This window comes from Herpailurus yagouaroundi, unplaced genomic scaffold (assembly GCF_014898765.1).
Source record: "Herpailurus yagouaroundi ecotype Mexico unplaced genomic scaffold, PumYag 187, whole genome shotgun sequence".
NCBI classification, from domain to species: domain Eukaryota; kingdom Metazoa; phylum Chordata; class Mammalia; order Carnivora; family Felidae; genus Herpailurus; species Herpailurus yagouaroundi.
Genome location: NW_024412418.1, coordinates 8,314,909 through 8,333,107, shown reverse-complemented (window position 1 = coordinate 8,333,107; position 18,199 = coordinate 8,314,909). Strand labels below are relative to the sequence as shown.

Here is an 18,199-nt window from a genome sequence, read left to right as displayed (position 1 = left end):
GTAATCTCTATACCCGGCCTGGGGCTCGAACTCACAACTTGGAGACCAAGAGCTGCAGGCTCTACCGACTGAGCCAGTCAGGCACCCCCTGCCCCGAGTCAGCATTTCTTCTTAATTGACGTCTCATGCCCAACTTGTCCAAAATGTGATTCCTAAGCTTTCCCATGATTCTGTCCGTCATGCAGCCTCCATCATCGTGGTCAGAAGCAAGTGCGCGCTTTGGGCTCCTCAGGCCAAAACACCCAGCTGTTGTACGGGGTTCCTCCCTTTTGCTCACATTTCCCACCCATCAGAAATCTTGCTGACCCTGCCTTCAAAGCGCACCCAGAATTCTCACCAATGCTCCATTTCCACTGGCGCCATGGCGGTCCAAGCCAGCATCCCCCGTCTGGATCTGGTAGCTTCCTCCTTGCTGGTCTGCGCCCAGCAGGTGACGCGCCCCTGTTGTATTCACCTCTGCTGGAAACCTTCCCATGGCTCCCATCTTGCTCAGAGCAAGAGCCTGCAGGAACCTTGCGGACGGGGGGGGGCCCACCCCTGCCCGGACTCCCCTCCTCCCTCTCTTCCCCATGCTTGATTCTTTCCAGGCATGCTTCTTCTTCGGCCTCTTTAACTTGCTGGTCTTTCTCCCTGGGACACTTTGCGCGCTGATACTTACATGGCTTTTTCCGTCACCGCCTTCACATCTGTGCTCAGATGTTACCTTCCCGGTGACGCCTCCCCTGAGCATCCGGCTCAGAACCGCCCTGCCCGCTCCGCAGGCTCTGTCCTCTTCCCTCCCTCCTTCTGCCTTCGGCACAGCACTCGTCACCGTCTAACGTCTTCATTTGCCTTCACTAGAATGTGGGCCAGGGGAGTGGGTTGAATTGCGTCCCCCCAAAAAGACACGTCCGAGTCCTGAGCCGCGGTGGCTGTGTTTTCGCCTTACCTGGACTTAGTCTTTGCAGATAAAATTAAGTCAGGGATCTGGAGATAAGAGCATCCTGGATTTAGGGTGGACCCCCCAAATCCAATGGCTGTTGCCTTATAAGAGAAGACAGGGAGAGGCTTGAGACACAGAGACAAGGGGAAGATGGCACGTGAAGATGGGGACAGACAGCGGATGATGCGGACACGAACCAAGGATCGCCAGGAGCTGCCAGGAGCAAGCAAGAGTCTCCTCCAGAGCCTCCCGAGGTAGCGAAGCCCTATCCCCACCTTGAATTTGGACTGCTGGCCTCCGATCTGGGAGATAACACCTTTCTCTTGCTCTAAGCTGCCAAGGTGGTGGTGTTGCCTCAGTCCTAGGAAACCAAGGCAGGAGGATCCTGGTTCTGTTTTCCCCTGCGGCCCAAGCTCCAGCATGCCGCCAGGCAGTGTGGTCACGCAGCACGCGACCGGACGAGTATCCTTCCCCACAACCCGGTGCCCGTGCTGTCAGGGAACAAAGGGGGACAGGCATGGTCTGCCCCCAACCTCAGCTCTGGGAGCAGCACAGAGCCAAGAGCCCTGGGGACCCTGAGCAGCTGGCACGTGTACCCCCCGGCCCCACTCCCTCATTTGCAGAATGAAAGGAAAAGTTCTGCATCCTGTGGAGGTCCTGGTCGAGGGGATCAGATGGTACGCTGAGTCCGTGCCCCCCCCCCCCCCCGCCACCGCACCCCGTCCTCCTCTCCGAACTCCGGGAAGCCCCCATGCTTGTCTGCCTCGGAGAGCCACTCTTCATGGTTTTTTATTCAACGGCCCTTAACGATATGGGAAGTATCCGTGCTGTATCGTTAAGTGGGAAAAGGCTGGTTACAAAATTGCATGTGCATTAGCTCTGCTTGCAAAAAGTGGGCATGAAAGCACCGCCCGTGACCAGAGGGAAACTCTAACTCAAGTGCCCAGAGCCCAGAATCCGAATCGTTCTTTGCGTTCCCATTGGGTGTTGCTCAGAGCCCATCCAGCGTGGGCAGCGGGGAGGCCCCTCTTGCCTGCCTTCGCCCCCTCCTTCTCATCTCCCATCCTGCCCTCAGTTTCCGGAGTTTTCTTGTATTTCCTTCTGTAATGCTTTGTGAGTTTCTCCATAAAAGTCAAGCACCTCTTTTGCTCGGTTTATTATGAGGTAGCTTTCAGGGTTGTCTTGAGGTTTTGAAAGGAGTCTTTTTTCTCCTGTACAGTTTTTATTTGTTTGAGTGGCGCCTCGTTCCGGACACACCTTCTATGTTGGCGCCTCCTTGGAGCAGTCCCTGACTCCCCTTCCCGGCACCCTGAGCGTCCCCTTTACGCCTCTCCCAGGTTTTTATTTTTCTTTGCTTAATTTCTTTACTTGTGTGCATTTCGGTAATGCAAATTATCCATTCATGGCTGTCTTCTCTCTAGGACTGTGAGGTTTAAGAGAGGAGGGAGAGGGTCTGTCTTTTTTTTTTTTTTTTTTAAGTTTATTTATTTTGAGAGAGAGAGAGAGAGAGAGAGCGCCGCATGAGTGGGGGAGGGACAGAGAGACAAAGGGAGAAAGAGAGAATCCCAAGCAGGCTTTGCACTGTGCTGTCAGCACAGAGCTCAACATGGGGCTCGATCTCATGAACTGTGAGATCATGACCTGAGCCGAAATCACAAGTCAGATGCTTAACCGACTAAGCCACCCAGGCGCCCCAGGGTCTGTCTCAATCCCAAGTACAATGCCAGGATTTAGTGTAGAGCCTGGCACCCAGTGGGTGTGCAGGAGGGTGTGGAATGAGTCTCAGGCACACACCCAGGGGTGTAGGTAGGTGTGTGTGTAATCCAGGCTCGGTTGCTCCTGCTTGTAGGGATCTGGGTTCATCACTTCACTGTTTTGTGCTTTAGCTTCTCCAGTGACAAAGGGCGTGGCTTCTGGGTGCCCTTACAATGCTAACACCCTTTGGTTCCATGAAGAGAGGGCGAGAAAGGGTCAGAAGCAAGTTGCTTTCCGCAAGGCAGGCTCCCACATGTAAGCAAAAACTGACGGAGGGTTTCCAAGTCGCCAGCTGGCAGTTATGTTAAAAAGCTAAGCCATGATAAAGAACACGTGGAACCTGTCTGTCTGTCTATCCATTTATCTATATAATGGAATATTCCTCAGCCATAAAAAAGAATGAGTTCTGGCCATTGGCAACAACACGGACGGACCTAGAAGGTACAATTTTTTTTTAAATTTTTTTTAATGTTTATTTATTTTTGAAGGAGAGAGAGACAGCGTGTAAGTGGGGGAGGGGCAGAGAGAGAGGGAGACACAGAATGCGAAGCAGGCTCCAGGCTCCGAGCCATCAACCCAGAGCCCGACGCGGGGCTCGAACTCACGAACTGTGAGATCATGACCGGAGCCGAAGTCGGACGCTCAACCGACTGAGCCACCCAGACGCCCCTAGAAGGCATAATCTCAAGTGAAATAAGTCAGACAGACAAAGACAAATACCATATGATTTCACTCGTATGTGGAATTTAAGGAACAAAACGAACACACAAAGAAAAAACAAGAAACAAAACAACAGACTCTTAACAGAGAACAAACTGGTAGTTGCCAAAGGAGAGGTGGATGGGGACATGGGTGAAATAGATGACCTTGATGAGCCCTGAGAAGTGTATACAATTGTTGACTCCTACTGTGCATCTGAAACTAATGCAACACGATGTTAAACATACTTCCAAAAAAAAAAGATTTACCACGTCTTTTTCCCTGACTGACCGCCTTCAGATGCCCTCACACCTCCTGCGGGGGTAGAGCCCTCCACTGGGAATGGAGATTCCTGGCCAACACCCAAGGGGAGGTTCAGCATTCCACAACAGCTGAGCAGCTATTCCCCAGGAAGGGTACCAGGAGAAAATAATAATGGCGACTGCATCATCGATGCTGGACTTGGTCTTTGGCCGAACCGTCTTCTCATCTTTTCTATCTGGGGCCCTGCCCTCCAGCCTCCAAGTCCCCCACCCCATTAAGAGGAGTTTTGAACTGATTACTAAGAATGAATAGCAACACAACTGAGACCTAGACACTGAGCTTGTATTACAGCGAACGCTCTTACTCATTCTAGAAGACTGTAGATTCTTGGGCAATTTCTATATAGCAATGCAAATGAAGTCAGTTTTACTTCTTTTGAATTCTTACACGATTTGCTCATTTCCTCTTTCCTCATTGTGTTGATTAGGTCTTCAGTTCAACGTGGAGCAGCGTCAATGATAGAGGGTATCCGACCTCACTCCTGACTTAAAGGAACTAGGCCTAACGCCTCATCCTTGAGTGAAATATCTGCTTAAATTTCTTCATAGATACACTTCATCAGATTAGGGATGTTCCCTTTCCCCTTATTTCACCGAGAGTTTCTGTTTTAATCACGGATATGTGTTCCATGATATTAAGTCTCTTTTCTGCATGTTTTGAGATGACGCTCTGATCTTTCTCCGTCCGTCTGTTCGCGTGCCGCGTCGTAGAATAAATTTTCCAATACCGAGCTGAGCCTGCATTCCTGGGTTAAACTTTACGTGATCGTGATGTACTTTAAAATGTGAAACGCTGAATTCCATCAGCTAATATTTTATTCAGAGTTTCCTGTCCCATTTCGTAAGTGGGAGTGGTCTGTAATTTCTTTTTCTTGTACTGGAGCTGTTTTGGGGATCCTATGACAAGGTACCTTGAACATCAGGTAGCACTGGAAAATTTTAGATATTTAGAGATCCGCGCAGAAGGCCTCCCGTCTGGCTCAGGGGGGAGATACACCTGTGCAAGTGGGTCGGCCTGCCCACACAGGAGAGTTGGAGAGGCTCCTGGGGGGCGCGATTCAGGATTCATCCATGATTTTGAAGGCTCTTGGTTCTCAGGAGTCCCATTTAAGACACAAGGAGCCCTGAGAGTGGATCACAAGCTGATTTCAGGATTAGCTGCCAACCCATGAGACGGGCAGAGAAGGGCTGTTCCACCTGTCTGACCAGTACCGGGACCATTCCTGCTGGGGAGATATCACATTAGATTGTGGTATCCTTGGCGACCAAAGGAGTCCATGTCTATGTTCTTCACCGGCATATGGAGTAAGGTTGGGCCCGCCCCCCCCCCCCCAATGGTTGAACTCTTTGAACCAACAGGTCTTCTTCTAGCCAAGTTGTTCTAACATAAGATCAATAAGAAATATCATTTTATCCCTAGAAGGCGTTTTGGGGGAGTCCAGAATCCTGGCATAGTCCCAGCTTTGTCCCCAAGCAACAGTTTGCGTGCCCCCTGGAAATGGGATGGGATCCTCTTCTGAGGCCCCCAAGAATGTTGAGGTTGTAGAAAGAGCCTTGGTGTCTGGAGTGGGAGACTGGGATCAAGTCCTGATTCCACTTGCTCTCCGTGACTCTGAGTTCTCGACCTCATGTGTGAGACACGGATGATTACACTCCACCTTCTAGGATTGTAATGCTGATTAAATATGACAAAAAGCGCCAAGGGTCGGTCTGGTACGCAGTCGCTGCTCAGTCCATTCCCTCAGTTTCCTGGGAGGCTGAGGGCAATTACACAGCGTAAAAGGAGTCACAGGGGCAGAGCTGTGTCCTGCTGCCTCAGGTGGAGCACTGAGCTCCCCAGTGCGGACTTGAAGTCCCAGCAGATTCGGACCAGGGCCATCTGGGAGGAGAGCCCGCCTGGCCCTGGGCATGGCTCTGTGACAGGGAGGACAGGGACTGTGTGACCAGCTGCTGAGTGTCACGAGAGCCTCAGAGAACAGCTTGGCTTGTAAACTGTCAGGAGCCAGAGCAGGAGCAGACCTAGGTGTTGGGGAGGGACGACTCCGATAGGATTTCCCGTCGGGAGTGCGGCAGGTAGCAGACTCTGACGCCTTGGGGGTGAGTTCAGAGCAGGGTTCCCTGCGATCGCTCCACCTGCTGCCCTTCCCACGGAGCATCCATTCTGGTGTCCAACCCCCCATCCTCTCCCTTCCTCTCCTCCCCCCACCCTCCACTCATCTGTGTGTGCATTAGGTTGTCCCCCCACTCATTCCCTCGTCACGCCGCCATCCGTCTGCCCATCCATCCGTCTGCACGTCCAGCCATCCTTCCACACATCTGTTGACTTGTCTCTCAATAGGTACGGTGATAATAATAAAAATTACAGTGGCTGATGTTTCTTCAGGCCTCCTTCGTGTCAGCCACGGTTTTAAGTGTTTCCCAGGTATACCTTAGCCCTGGCAACAAGCTAAAAGGGAAGTTCTAGTATTATTTCCATTTTAAAGGTAATAAAACTAAGGCCCGAAGAGAATGATTCGTTTGCCCACCGTCACACAGCCAGAAGACAAGGGGATACTAGAGCTTAGGTGGAACCCAAGACATCTGGCTCCAGAGCCCTCGCTGCTAACCACAGTGCTAAATGGCCTTCCAGATACCACCCAACACCATCCAGCCAGCCTCCCATCTGTCTTTTTAGCCATCCTTCCACCCATTGACCTCCCAGCCCCAACCTCTTTATATGCCCCCACCTATCCTCTCCGCTCTTACCCACCTTCATTCCCAACCAGTCTCTCCATTTCCTCATCTGCTGTGCCGTATACCCACAAATCCACCCGTCCACTCGCCAAGTCTTTTTTTTTTTTTTTTTTTTTTTTTGCACTACCTACCCGCCCGTCCACCCAACAGCCCTTTACTAAGTCCCTTCTCTGCTAGTGATGATGTCTAGAGATGCTTAGTCTCCGACATCAAAGGGCTCAGTTACTCTTTGGGGAGGCACACTGAGATAAAACAGTGGGGTGACCCAATGGGATACGTGCTAAGGGAGAAGGAAGCCCAGGAAGCTAAGGTGCACAGGGAAAAGGTCCCTGCCTGGAAAAATCCAGGAAGAATCCCCGAGGATCTGGAGACTGATTTGGATGGGTCACAATGATCCAGGTGGGAGAGATGAGAAATGGCCTTCCAGGCAGAAGGCTCCTTCTTTGCAAAGGACGATAGTCACCTGGTAGATGGTTCCAGTAGATCGCAGGAGACAGTGCTTGCCCAGCCCTGGGCAGCCCCCTCTGAGTTCGTCAGTGGGATGAGGACAGGTCTAGTCAGGGGCCGGCCACAGTAGGGCTGTGGGCCAACATCTGAGCTGAGACTCTCTGGGCAGCTCTCTGGAAGAGAAATCCCAAGTCCAGGGTTCCTTTAAGACCCACTTGCTGTCTGGCTTCCCCCAGAGCCATCCCGCGTTTGCTATTCTGCGCACTTTCTGTGTATTTGCAAGTTCTGATTGAACAAACACTAGCTGGGGCACAGTGAACCCAAATAATTGTGTGCCTGTCAACGGTACATGTTAATTGGAGAGTTGTAGAGTCCGCGGGACGGGTCACAAGGGAGCAGCCAATTACTCCGTGTACCTATTTGAAAGGCTCCCGCTCCCGGAATCCTGACTGGCATTAGAACACTCGTATTGGTCCGTGCTATTGATTTTCCTCCCGCCTCAGTTGATGGGCTCGTTAATTGACAATTACCTTTTTCCTGTGTTGGGAGAATTGACCACAGGGACCTGAAGTGTTCAGTTTCGTTGGAGCTGAGCTGAGCCTGTACCTGTTTAACCCGTAACGAGTCCCAACAGCCAACTCTGGGGAGCTGGGGCCTCCCAGGAGGAAACAAGGATGTTGGGCGGGGGTGAACCTGGGTCCTAATGGGAGCAGACTCTGACGTCGAGCCTGCTGGGGCCTGGACAACAAGGGCTCACGGAGCGAGGGTGGACCTGGGTGAGACTGGGCTGAGACTGGGGCTAATATGCAAAGCTCCCAATGGGACCGATTCACATCTGGCTCCAGTGGGCAGTGAAGGAAGGAACGACTGTTTGCTGAGCAACTACTATGTTCCAGGCACTTTTTTTCTAATCGGAGCCCCCCCCCACCCCGCATCAACTTTTAATACTACATCAACTTTTAATACTATAGATATGCTATACATCTGTTTATATATTGTATGAGTGCTTTATACATTAAAAAGTAAGATTTTTTTGTAACCCCCCCCCCGGAAGCAATTGTTGCGCCCTGAGTGGGGGGGGGGGGCATTGTCTCCCTGAAAATGTATGGTACAGAGAAACTAAGGCAGGAGCCTTGGTAGGGGTGGGGTCCCACTACTCCAGATACTTTGGGTCTGGATAATGAATCGTGATCAAGGGTGAAGTCTTAGGCACTAAACTGGGTTCACATCTCTGCTCTGCCACTTACCGTTTGACTTAACTTCTCTGAATCTCAGGCTTTTTTTTTTTTTTTTAATTTTTTTTTCAACGTTTTTTATTTATTTTGGGGACAGAGAGAGACAGAACATGAACAGGGGAGGGGCAGAGAGAGAGGGAGACACAGAATCGGAAACAGGCTCCAGGCCCCGAGCCATCAGCCCAGAGCCTGACGCGGGGCTCGAACTCACGGACCGCGAGATCGTGACCTGGCTGAAGTCGGACGCTTAACCGACTGCGCCACCCAGGCACCCTTCTCAGTCTTTTTATCTGTTAAATGGAGCAATAGGACTTCTCTGACATCAATGAGGTAATGAATGCACGTGAAGCGCTTAGCACATAGTAAGTTCTCAACAAATTGTAGCATCTGTTGTAGTCATTACCTCCAGAACCCCGCTGGCTAGGGGGACAGAAGTTCCCGGCGTGTCCTTTGCTCATCAGGGGCATGGGCCATGTCTTACTGGTCACAGTGACCCCAGCCCTGGCCCTTGCTCCCGTGTGGACTGTCAAACAGGTTCACTCTGGCTCTGAGCAGGCCGAGCCGCAGGAAGCCGGTCAGGGACACAACAGCCGAGGCCGATCAGCACCTGGGGGCCACGTGTTCCTCTGGGAACACCATGTCCTGCCACCAAGAGGAAATTGCTGTTTTAGCCTCTGCAGATGTCTGAGCGACTTCAGAGACTTCCTTAAACTCCTGCCTCTCTTAAGTGGCCCTGCCAGCCCCTGCCCGAGGCTGACCCGAGGTGCCCAGGTCTGACGTGTTTTGCTTGGATGAGGGAAAACCTCCCAGACCGGCCTGGAGGTCAGAGTCGCTGGCAGGGCATCAGGAGCAGACCTTCCTAGCGGGCCACGCCCCTCAGGCCAGGCCAGGCCCACATCTTACAAACCTTCCCCTTGCAAAACCTTCCCCGGGGTTTTGCCGCTGGGAGGTAGCACGGTGGGTCTTGCCCGTTTTTTTTTTTTGTTTTGTTTTTTTGTTTTTTTTGTTTTTTTGTTTTTTTGTTTTTTTTTTTAAGGGCTAAGGATTTTAAATTCAAATTCAGCGAAGAGGCACCGCCCCCCACCACTCGCGCTGGCGGGCTCCGAGGCTCTCCAGTCTCTTCTAGGTTTGTGAGTTTCGTGTTTCCCCACGGCCTGCACGGAAACCCACCTTATCACACGCCGATCCGCCAGGCACGAGCCCCGGACTTCGCTTGGTCTGGTGCGCTGGTTTCCATTTATTTTTAAGCTGTGTATCCCTTTCTTCAGAGGAAAACTATGCGGAAGCCCAAGTGATATGGCAGAGGAACAAGTACCTGCAACAGGGAACAGAAACAGAAGTTAGCCCACGAGTGAATGTCCCCGATCTCTTCCCCTCCCACGCTCCTTGCCTTCTAGACAGCCCTTCAGGTGCTCTGCTCTGGGCCGGCCATCCCTGTAGCTGGTGAGAGAGAGAGACAGAAAAGCAGAAAAAGCCCGAAACCTGGTCGTTCTCCTCCCTTCCCGCCCCCGCCCCCCCCCCAATCCGGAAGCCCCAGGGCACAAAGGGAAATTTACCAGTTGGTGGTGAGAGGGGTTCAGACCCCAGCCCAGCACTCGCTAGCTGGGTGACCAGGGACAACTGTCTTCACCTCTCTGAGCCTCCTGCGCTTAGTCATCTAGAAAACAAGGAAGAGAACCATGGCCGCCCGCCTCTCGGCTTTGCTAGGAGAACAGGATGAATTTGTGAACATAAAAACAAACCCCGAAAGGCTGTCCCAAGAATTGGAAAAACACCTCGAGGAGTTTTGTGTCTTTTTTTTTTTTTTTAAAGGTTACAAATAGCAGAAGCAGCCCCTCCATGAACTGTTAAGGAAGGCAAGCCGGAAAATCCAAACGACTTACGTTTTACTTGGCGGCGGGGCTGGGGGGGGGGGGGGGGGGGGAGGGGAGGGGGGGAAGCACTAGTGTCCGCCCCCACCCCCAGCGCCCCCTCCGTGGAGCAGACCTTGCTCTGTGCTCTCCTCTGAACATTTAGTTCTCTGGGCCTAAAATCACTGAGTTTTCAAACTGTTCCTGTTCTGGTTTGGTCTGTGAAGGCTGATTTTGCAGAAGAGCGGTTTCAGCCCCTGGGTCTGCAGCGCTGAAGCCCCTCAGAAGCTTTGGTGGGGGTCGGGACGGGATGGGGGGAGGGCACACGACTACCACCAGCACCAGGTTTCGGTATTGCCCGAGGGCATCCTCCCCTGGAGGCCCTTCCGTGACACCAGCCTTCCCCGGGGGAGGTGACAGTGCGGAGGCAAAGGGCCCTCATTGTGCTGAGGGGGAGGGATTGACGTCCCCCTGGCAAGGGTCCTGGGAGACCCGTATGAGGCCTGGCTTTGTTCTCATGCCATCACCGTGAAGGAGGCTGGGAGAAGGGCCCTGCGGGGTAACCCTGGAGCCCCCCGCACTGCCTAGGAACCAGCAGAAGGATGCCAGCGGGGCCAGACGGAAGCACTTTGTTTTTGCGATTTGGAAGGGAGGATCCCAACAGGAAACCAGTGACTGTAGGAGTCTCCTGTTGCCAGGGCCTGTGCGAGGCTCCTTCAATGGCAGCTCGCTGTATCCTCGAATGACTCTGTAAGGCAGGCACTACGGACCCCTTCTCCAGATGGGGCAGCTGAGGCTCAGAGGAGTTAAGTGAGCCACCTAAGACCTTCCCCCACCCAGTTAACGACCGTGGTGGGGGCAGGATGGTCAGCAGCATAGAGTGAGCTGGTGGGGAGAGGGCAGAGGGAAGGAGACTTCCCAGGAGCTGTGCAGGCCTCAGAATTCATGTGGCCCACCGGGTCAAGGTGATGTGCGCCAGTTGGCTGATCTGTCTAGCGGGGGGCACCATCCAGCCAGCCGACCCTGGCTTACCGGGCACATGCTGGGGGGATGGCTTGGCGAAGACCGAGATGAATAAGACTGGACCTGATCTTCAAGCCCAGCACGGTCTGCACGACCAAGCAGGCCACGGGCTTAAGCGTAAGGCAGAGTGACCACTGTCATTATAGAGGGGTGCGTGGGAAGGGCTGTGGGCCGGAGGACGGTCACCAGCGGGATCAGAGAAGGGCGCTGGAGCCCGGCCATGAGAAAGAAGGGGAGAAGGAGTGCTGCTTTGCTCTAGCAGAGCTCCAGCCCACGGGATCGTGGGCCACATGGTATGTTACTGCTTGCGTTTCACACGGGCCCTGCTAGATGGGAGGTTTCCAGCTGGTTCTTTCTTCTTTCAGTCTGCTCTCGGCCACGGTGTGGTCTTTTCCTTCATGCCGCCACCATCACTCTAGACGCCTAGGGCCCCCCACCTTCTGGTTGGGGGAAGGTTGGGACTCGGAGTTATCCACCCATCCAGGTAGGTTGGAGAAGGGCTGGGCAGTGTCTGGGCACAAGGGCATCACTCCGGACCAGATGCTTGGTCAGTGACCTCTGAGCCCGTCCTCGGTGGTTCACACAGACAGTGATGGGAAAGGAAACTCGGGGCTCATGTGACCTCCCCGAGGCCCCCTGATGCTGATGACAGCCTCCCTGCTCCCGCTGGGGCTCAGGGTGTCTCCATAACCCAGTCTCCTTGGTCGTTCCTTTCTCCTTCCTGTCTCTTCTCACCTCACTCTGCAAGGATGCATCCCAAAGCGGTAAAGAGCCAGGACTCTGGAGCCCAGCCTACTGGGCTCGAGCCCCGGCTCTGAACTAGAGCTGTTTGCCTTGAGGCAAGTGACTTAACCTCCGCCTCGATTTCCTCATCTGTAAAGTGGGGATAAGAATAGGGCTTACCTCTTTGGCTCGCTGGGAGGATTCGTGCCAAAGCACATGCTTTTTCTGAGACTCCACACTGGCCTCCAGGAGATGAAATGCCACACCGGTTATCCTCAGGGAATCCTAAGCGGGGGTGGGTGGGGGGGAGTGACGGTGTGACTCAGGCAGACGATGGTCACTGCCAAGTAGGGGTCCAGGACGCAGGTGAGGTGAACGGTCAAGAGGAGAGAGCAGTCCTGTTGGAGAGTTTAAAACCTAAATTCTGGAATGGAGAAGCAGCAAAGAGAAAAAAGTGAGGGGTAAGTGTAGCATCTAACCCGGCATCAGGGCAAATAATGTGGGATCGGACAGGGAGCGATGGACGATGAGGGAAGGCACTCCAGGTGGAGGGTCCTGGCTGGGCGAAAGCACGGCGGCAGGGAGGCACGAGGTGATACACGGTGGATGTCGAGAGCGGGTCTGTGAAGGGACATCCGTGAAGCCAGACGCCTCGCCGGGGGCCCGCAGGGCTGATCTCAGGCGGTCCTTACACTAACCCCGTGAGTCCTGTTATTATCTGTGTTTTATAGATGAGGAAACTGAGGAAGCTCGAGGTGGGGAGCTCTTTGCCCCAGATCACTCGTTAAATGGTGTCTCTGCACCCTGAGTTCATCCATCTGTCTGCAGACTTGGGAACTTGCCCAGTGCCCCACGCTGTTACCCAGGCAATGGGAGAAGAGTCACGGAGAAGCTGGTTCAAGGCCAGGAGGAGGTCCTGGACAGCTCCACCTGGGGGTTTCAGCTTCACCCTCCTTAGGAAGGCCGGTCACCCACAGGGGCCTCACACGTGTAGGGGTGTCCCCAGACTCCTAGATTCTCAGCCGTGGGCTTTTTATATTTCTGGTTTTATGCTCCAAGACTTTGTCAGAGGCTGAATTCTGTGTTCTACTCAGCTCCCAGTTCCTACCTGCCAGGAGGAAATTTTTCCGTGGGCCCGTGTTCTCATCTGCACAGCTCACTGTCAGCATGGCGGGTATCATCCTGGTGACTCCAGCATAAATCAACGCTTTCCTATGTTCCAGATGTCCGCTTTCTCTTCTTCGGTGGGTCCACAATATTTCAGAGGAGCAGTTTTCAACCCCGGGTGCCAGTGAGAATGAACCGAGAGCTTTAAAAAATTCCAATGCCCTGGGCTTGCGGTCTATACGAAGGCCCAGGGGTGAGGCATTTTCAAAGCTCCTCAAGGTTGAAAAGCCCTGCTTTGGAGAAATCTGCCGGAAAAGTCTGCGGCCCCTCTCAGCACGGCTGGGGGTTTCCTCCGCTCACATCAGCATAATCCACCTTATTAAAGCCTGCGAAACACAAATCAAAAGGTTCCTGCTGGCCAGAGAATGGGTCTTTGGAAAACGGAGCTGAGGTGTCCTGGGGCGAGTTCTAACTGTGCCCGGGGCCAGTCCAGCCATTGTGACTTCAGAGCCACCCTGTACCCGCGTAGTTCAACGCCCGTTCGGCCGGGATAGCCAAGGCCCCGCGGAGATTTTTATTGTCCATTTTATATTGTCGAACGGCAGCCTTAGATGCTTGTGGTCATAATTTTGAAATATTAAATTACACTGAGCATTAAGGGCTATGTTTTCTGTTAGAAGACAAGTTAATTGGCGCTCTTAATCTTTAATTTTGAGATTTAAGCCGGTTTCCCATTTAGCTCTAATTGGTAGTGTTCCGACAGCCCTCGCTGACCCCAGAAGCCTTTGATACGCTTTAGAAATCCTTTTATGGAAGCCCCTTTTTCTTCTGCCCTGCACATTTAATAGATTTGTATTTCCTCCGTCATCTTTCCTTCTGTGGAGATATTTTAAAATCGCACCGTGTGTCTGCAGGGAATAAATGCCTCCTCTCCAGCAAATGTTTTTTTATAGTGATCGGCAAAAGAGGATTAATTGCCCCCATTCACACACACACCTCTTACTCGCTGCGTTCCATTTTCATACGGAGATGTTTAATCCTTTCTTCCGCAGCCAGGCTGGATTTGTCGGTAAATGCTTGTGCTCTCTCCAAGTGATGTTTCTGGAATAGACCTTAAGAGAGCATCTACTCCAATCACTCTATTTTACAGATAATAATCTCACCATAATAATGCTTTATGTGTCAGGGGAGAGCACTCATTGTGAGGATACGGATGAGGGTGGTAATGAGCCCTTCGTCCCTGGAGGTGTTCAAGCACAGTTTGGAAGCAGCTTGTCAGGCGTATTTTAGAGGCGAATACAGCGTAAGAACTGAGAGGTTTTAGCGTCTTCTGACTTGGGTTTAAATCCCTGCTGCTTACTGGTCCCGTGGCCTTGGGCGGCTTATCAGCCATTCTGAACCTCTCTTTCCTACTCTATAAAATGGAGTTGATAACAATACTTAGCACATAAAGTTACAGTAGAACCGAGTGAAATAATACCTGGCCCTTAGTGAGCACTTAGCAGCAAGAACAGGGAAGCAATTGTCATAAAGACCTTTCCATCATCCTCAATCCCCAGAACTCAGTCACCCACTAGCCCTTCCAAAGTGCCGTCACATCTGGAACCTCGGTGTACCCTCAACGGCCGTCCTTTATCCAGACTACATAACAGTGTCGGGAACGGGAGGCTCAGAAAGGTGTAGTGAGTTGCCTAAGGTCACGCAGCGTAAGGATAGAGCCCCTGGAATCCCAACTCGTCCGTACCCCTCTCTACCCCCTGCTTCCACGGAGACAATGCTCTTGTCTATCGGTTCCGTTATCCCTCTGGTTTATCATGAGGATGTATCTTAATATCGCAGGATGTTCCTGAGCGGGGTGGGCATGCTTCGGGCCTGCCCAGATTCTCACCGTGAGGGTGCCGCTCGCCAATTCAAATGCAAGACTTGGAACTGCTTCTTTTACTCCCAAGTATGTAGGGCAATCAAGCAGTCCGGTAATAATCATACATAATGTCGGATACTCCTAATGTACTTGTTTCGTGTGGCACTCTTAGAATTTTAATTTGATACAAGGAACATTATTACTCCATATTCATTAAGTCGCGTGTTAACCTCTTTTAAAAACCCCTTTTCCAGCAATAATAGAAGACAATTTTACATGAGGAAAGTCATTTGGGAAAGAAGATCCGCTCGATAGGCTTTCCCCGAGCCTCGCCACAGCCTGGCCTGACCCCGCTGCGTTCTTCTTCCACACGGTGCCGGTCTCCCTGCGCCGCGGTTTAACAATATGAAGTAACAAAGGCCGTTTACACCGCGGGCCCATGGACCCATCTCGTAGGAGGGGGTTCCACCGGCTCAGCTCACTGCTCAGCTCCCGAGAGCGTCCCCTGGCAGAGGCCCTGTGTAGTCAGCCTTTTGCATCAATGTTATGTTCCCAGGAAGCCTCAAGGCTCCCAATCATGACAGTGAGAATCAGAGGAAAGAAGGGAACAGGTTGGGGTGGGGAGATCCCGACTCTCCTTAAAGATGTACACACTCTAAGAGTTGGGCTGGAGAAGTTGGAACATGGATGAAAGCGGGCTACCTTACCTTACGAGGTAGCCCGTCTAGAGACGCCGAAATCCACCAACAGCCCCCCCCAGCCACACACACACACCTTCCGTTGTAACTCCTCACACCAAAGGAGACGGGTCTGCAGGGCTACACCGGCCCTTACTCTCTCGTGCTGACCTCCAGCTAAACCAGCTGTTCCAGCTGACTTCAAGCAGTGCCCCAAGAGCTCCTGGGGGTGGGGGGGTGGGGAGGTCCCACCCTGTCTCTACACTGGGCAGCCCCCGGTTTTGTTTTCCAAGTTGACTCTGCACAGAACTTTCATGTGAAGAAGGCACTTGGAGCCCAGGCATCCTGAACCTGTCTTACCCCCCGTGTTTTGCGGATCAGGAAACCAAGGTCCAGGGAAGGACGGGGTTTTATTCCAGCCGTGTGGCTGAGTTGGCATGAGAATTGAATTCTAACCCGGCTGCGGCACACGCTCTCGAATGCATTTGCCCTGCAGTAACACCAACACCGTAACATCCTTCCCCTGATCTTGGGGGGCCGATACTATTTACTGCGTCCTGACGGCATGCCAGAAACTTGTTCTGGACAGCACGCACCCTCCCTTGTAAGGCTGACGGCAATTCCACACGGCAGCCATAGCTGTCCCTGTCCTGTGGGTGAGGTCACTGGGCTCTGGGAGGTGAAGCTCCCGTGCGTGCGTGGTCAGCCAGGGCGTGGCTGAGCCGCGCTTGAATCCAGGCCACTGCTGGGATCCCAGCCTCTGCCCTTCATCCCTGTGCTTTACTGCCTGGAACCAATCGCCTGGAGCCTCCATTTACTACTCTGTGAAAGCAAGTGCCTCATTCCCGTCCAGCCCAATTTACACTCGAGGTTCAAGTCGAAGGGATATAAAAATTCTTGGCCACGTCAAAAGTGCTGTAAAAATGCACAACTCGATACTGATGCCGTTATAAAATGTGGACAAATTATTTGGTTTGGGGCCTTTTTGTTAATGCATGAAAGATTCTGGCAGGAAAAAGGGGTCTTTGCTCAACAGTGTATGATGCATTATGGGTTTATTCATTCAAAAACTTTTATTTAGAACCCTTTCTGGGTTCAACATTGGCTCAGGCACCAGGGTTTCAGAGACCAATAAAACCAGTCCCAAGCATCTTGAGGGTTGGGTACATAGGCCCAACCAAGATGCCCAAGCATCTTGAGGGTTGGGCATCTTGAGGGTCCTTGGAGTTTGCCAAGAGATAAAGCAGTGATCACATTCCAGCGAGGAATGATCTGGAAGCCTACAAGGGCACCGAGGGGGCCTAGACCAAGTGTGCTGGCCAAGAACGCAGGCTCTGCTCTAGATTGCCATGAATCCACATCCTTGTTCTTCACTTACTGTGTACCCTTGGGCCGTATCCTTGACCTCCCTGTGCCCGAGCTTTATCTTCTGTAAAATGGGAATTATGAGAGGCGATAACAGAGTCCTACCTCAAAGGATTGCTATAAATATTTCATGAGCCAGGGACTCTTTGGAAGTCTGATAAAGACTAGAGACTCCTGGGAATATTGTTTTTCAATGCATCCAATAAAAATATATTGGATTAGAAGGTGCACTAACTACATTAAAAATAGTATCAAAATATTAAAACCACAAATTTATAATTTAGCACGATATGTGCTTCTTTATTAAACCATTCAATAATAAGATCCAGAGGCAGGTCTAATAAGCACCATAATTTCGAGGCAGTGATAGGCGTAAGTGGTATCTCAAGGCACCTGCACCTATACAACGTGAGAGGCATTTATATGTGATTTCTAGAGGTGACGCACAACTAAAGGAAATACTCAACTCAGTCGACATCAGTGAACGCAGAGCTGTGATTTTTTCTTATTCCCTTCCAAGTTCTCTGACCCCCTGAATTCTATCCAGATGATCCTCTGGAGGCCCGTGGACCCGGGTGGCTAAGTCCTGCCCCTAGGGAGACCCTCTGGTGAAGGGAAGGACGGGGCATGAGGCTGACGGGCTGGGCAGGAGCAGCCGCGGTGGGCTCAGGAAGGAGACCTGCCCTCGCGAAGCTGCCGTGTAGGTGGGGAGCCCTGAGGTCAAAGCGGTTGCCCCGTGCGGTGTCTTGGAATTGAGTTGCGCCGGTTGAGTAATGACGTGCCAAGACTAAGCTTGGGCGTTTCCAGAAACTCATGCACCTGCGTCATCCTCCGCTTGTAAGACCTACGTGCTGGTTAAAGGCGGGCTCTGCCAGGGGCGCCTGCGTGGCTCAGCCTGCTGAGCTTCCGACCCTCGATTTCGGCTCAGGCCACGATCTCACGGTTTGTGGGTTCGAGCACCCAAGCCTCAGCCAGGTGCACTCACGGGGTAAGTGCTCTGCGAGCATCAGGTACTCTTGTCCTTGTCATTTGCGACAGCACAGTTAGCACTGTAAAATGCCATCAGGTTGGGAACCCAGAATGAGCCCCTCGTAGACGGTATAGCCCCGAGGTTCAGACACAGGCTGGGGCTCGAGACCACCTGCTTGAAACCAGGCTCTGCCTCTAACTGGCTGTGTAACTGTGAACGGTGTTCAGCCTCTCTGGGCCTCAGTGTCTGTCCTCCGTAGAACCAGAAAAATAATATCATCAACTTCACAGTGTGGTTGCCAAGACTGAAGGATGTATGTAAAAGGCTTAGAGGGGCGCCTGGCTGGCTCCGTCGGTTAAGCGTCTGACTGCGGCTCAGGTCATGATCTCGCGGTTTGCGGGTTCGAGCCCCGCGTCGGGCTCTGTGCTGACAGCTCGGAGCCTGGAGCCTGCTTCGGATTCTGTGTCTCCTTCTCTCTCTGCCCCTCCCCTGCTCGTGCTCTGTCTCTC

General features: G+C 52.4%; 2 long non-coding RNA genes across 11 annotated transcripts in view; one reads left to right on the top strand and one right to left on the bottom strand.

The window, feature by feature from the left end:
• LOC121043494 (uncharacterized) overlaps positions 1-18,199 on the top strand; it is a 97,187-nt gene that overhangs the window by 53,750 nt on the left and 25,238 nt on the right. The gene's annotated exons all lie outside the window — the stretch shown is intronic.
• Positions 3,962-14,312, bottom strand: LOC121043495 (uncharacterized). Of its 2 annotated transcripts, XR_005796861.1 has the most exons (6): positions 12,819-14,312; positions 11,891-12,134; positions 9,671-9,771; positions 9,285-9,429; positions 6,896-7,052; positions 3,962-6,145 (listed from the first exon to the last, which is right to left on the bottom strand). It is a non-coding gene; the product is annotated as an uncharacterized LOC121043495 (long non-coding RNA). The 2 variants fall into 2 exon arrangements; XR_005796860.1 differs by having other exon boundaries at positions 11,891-14,312.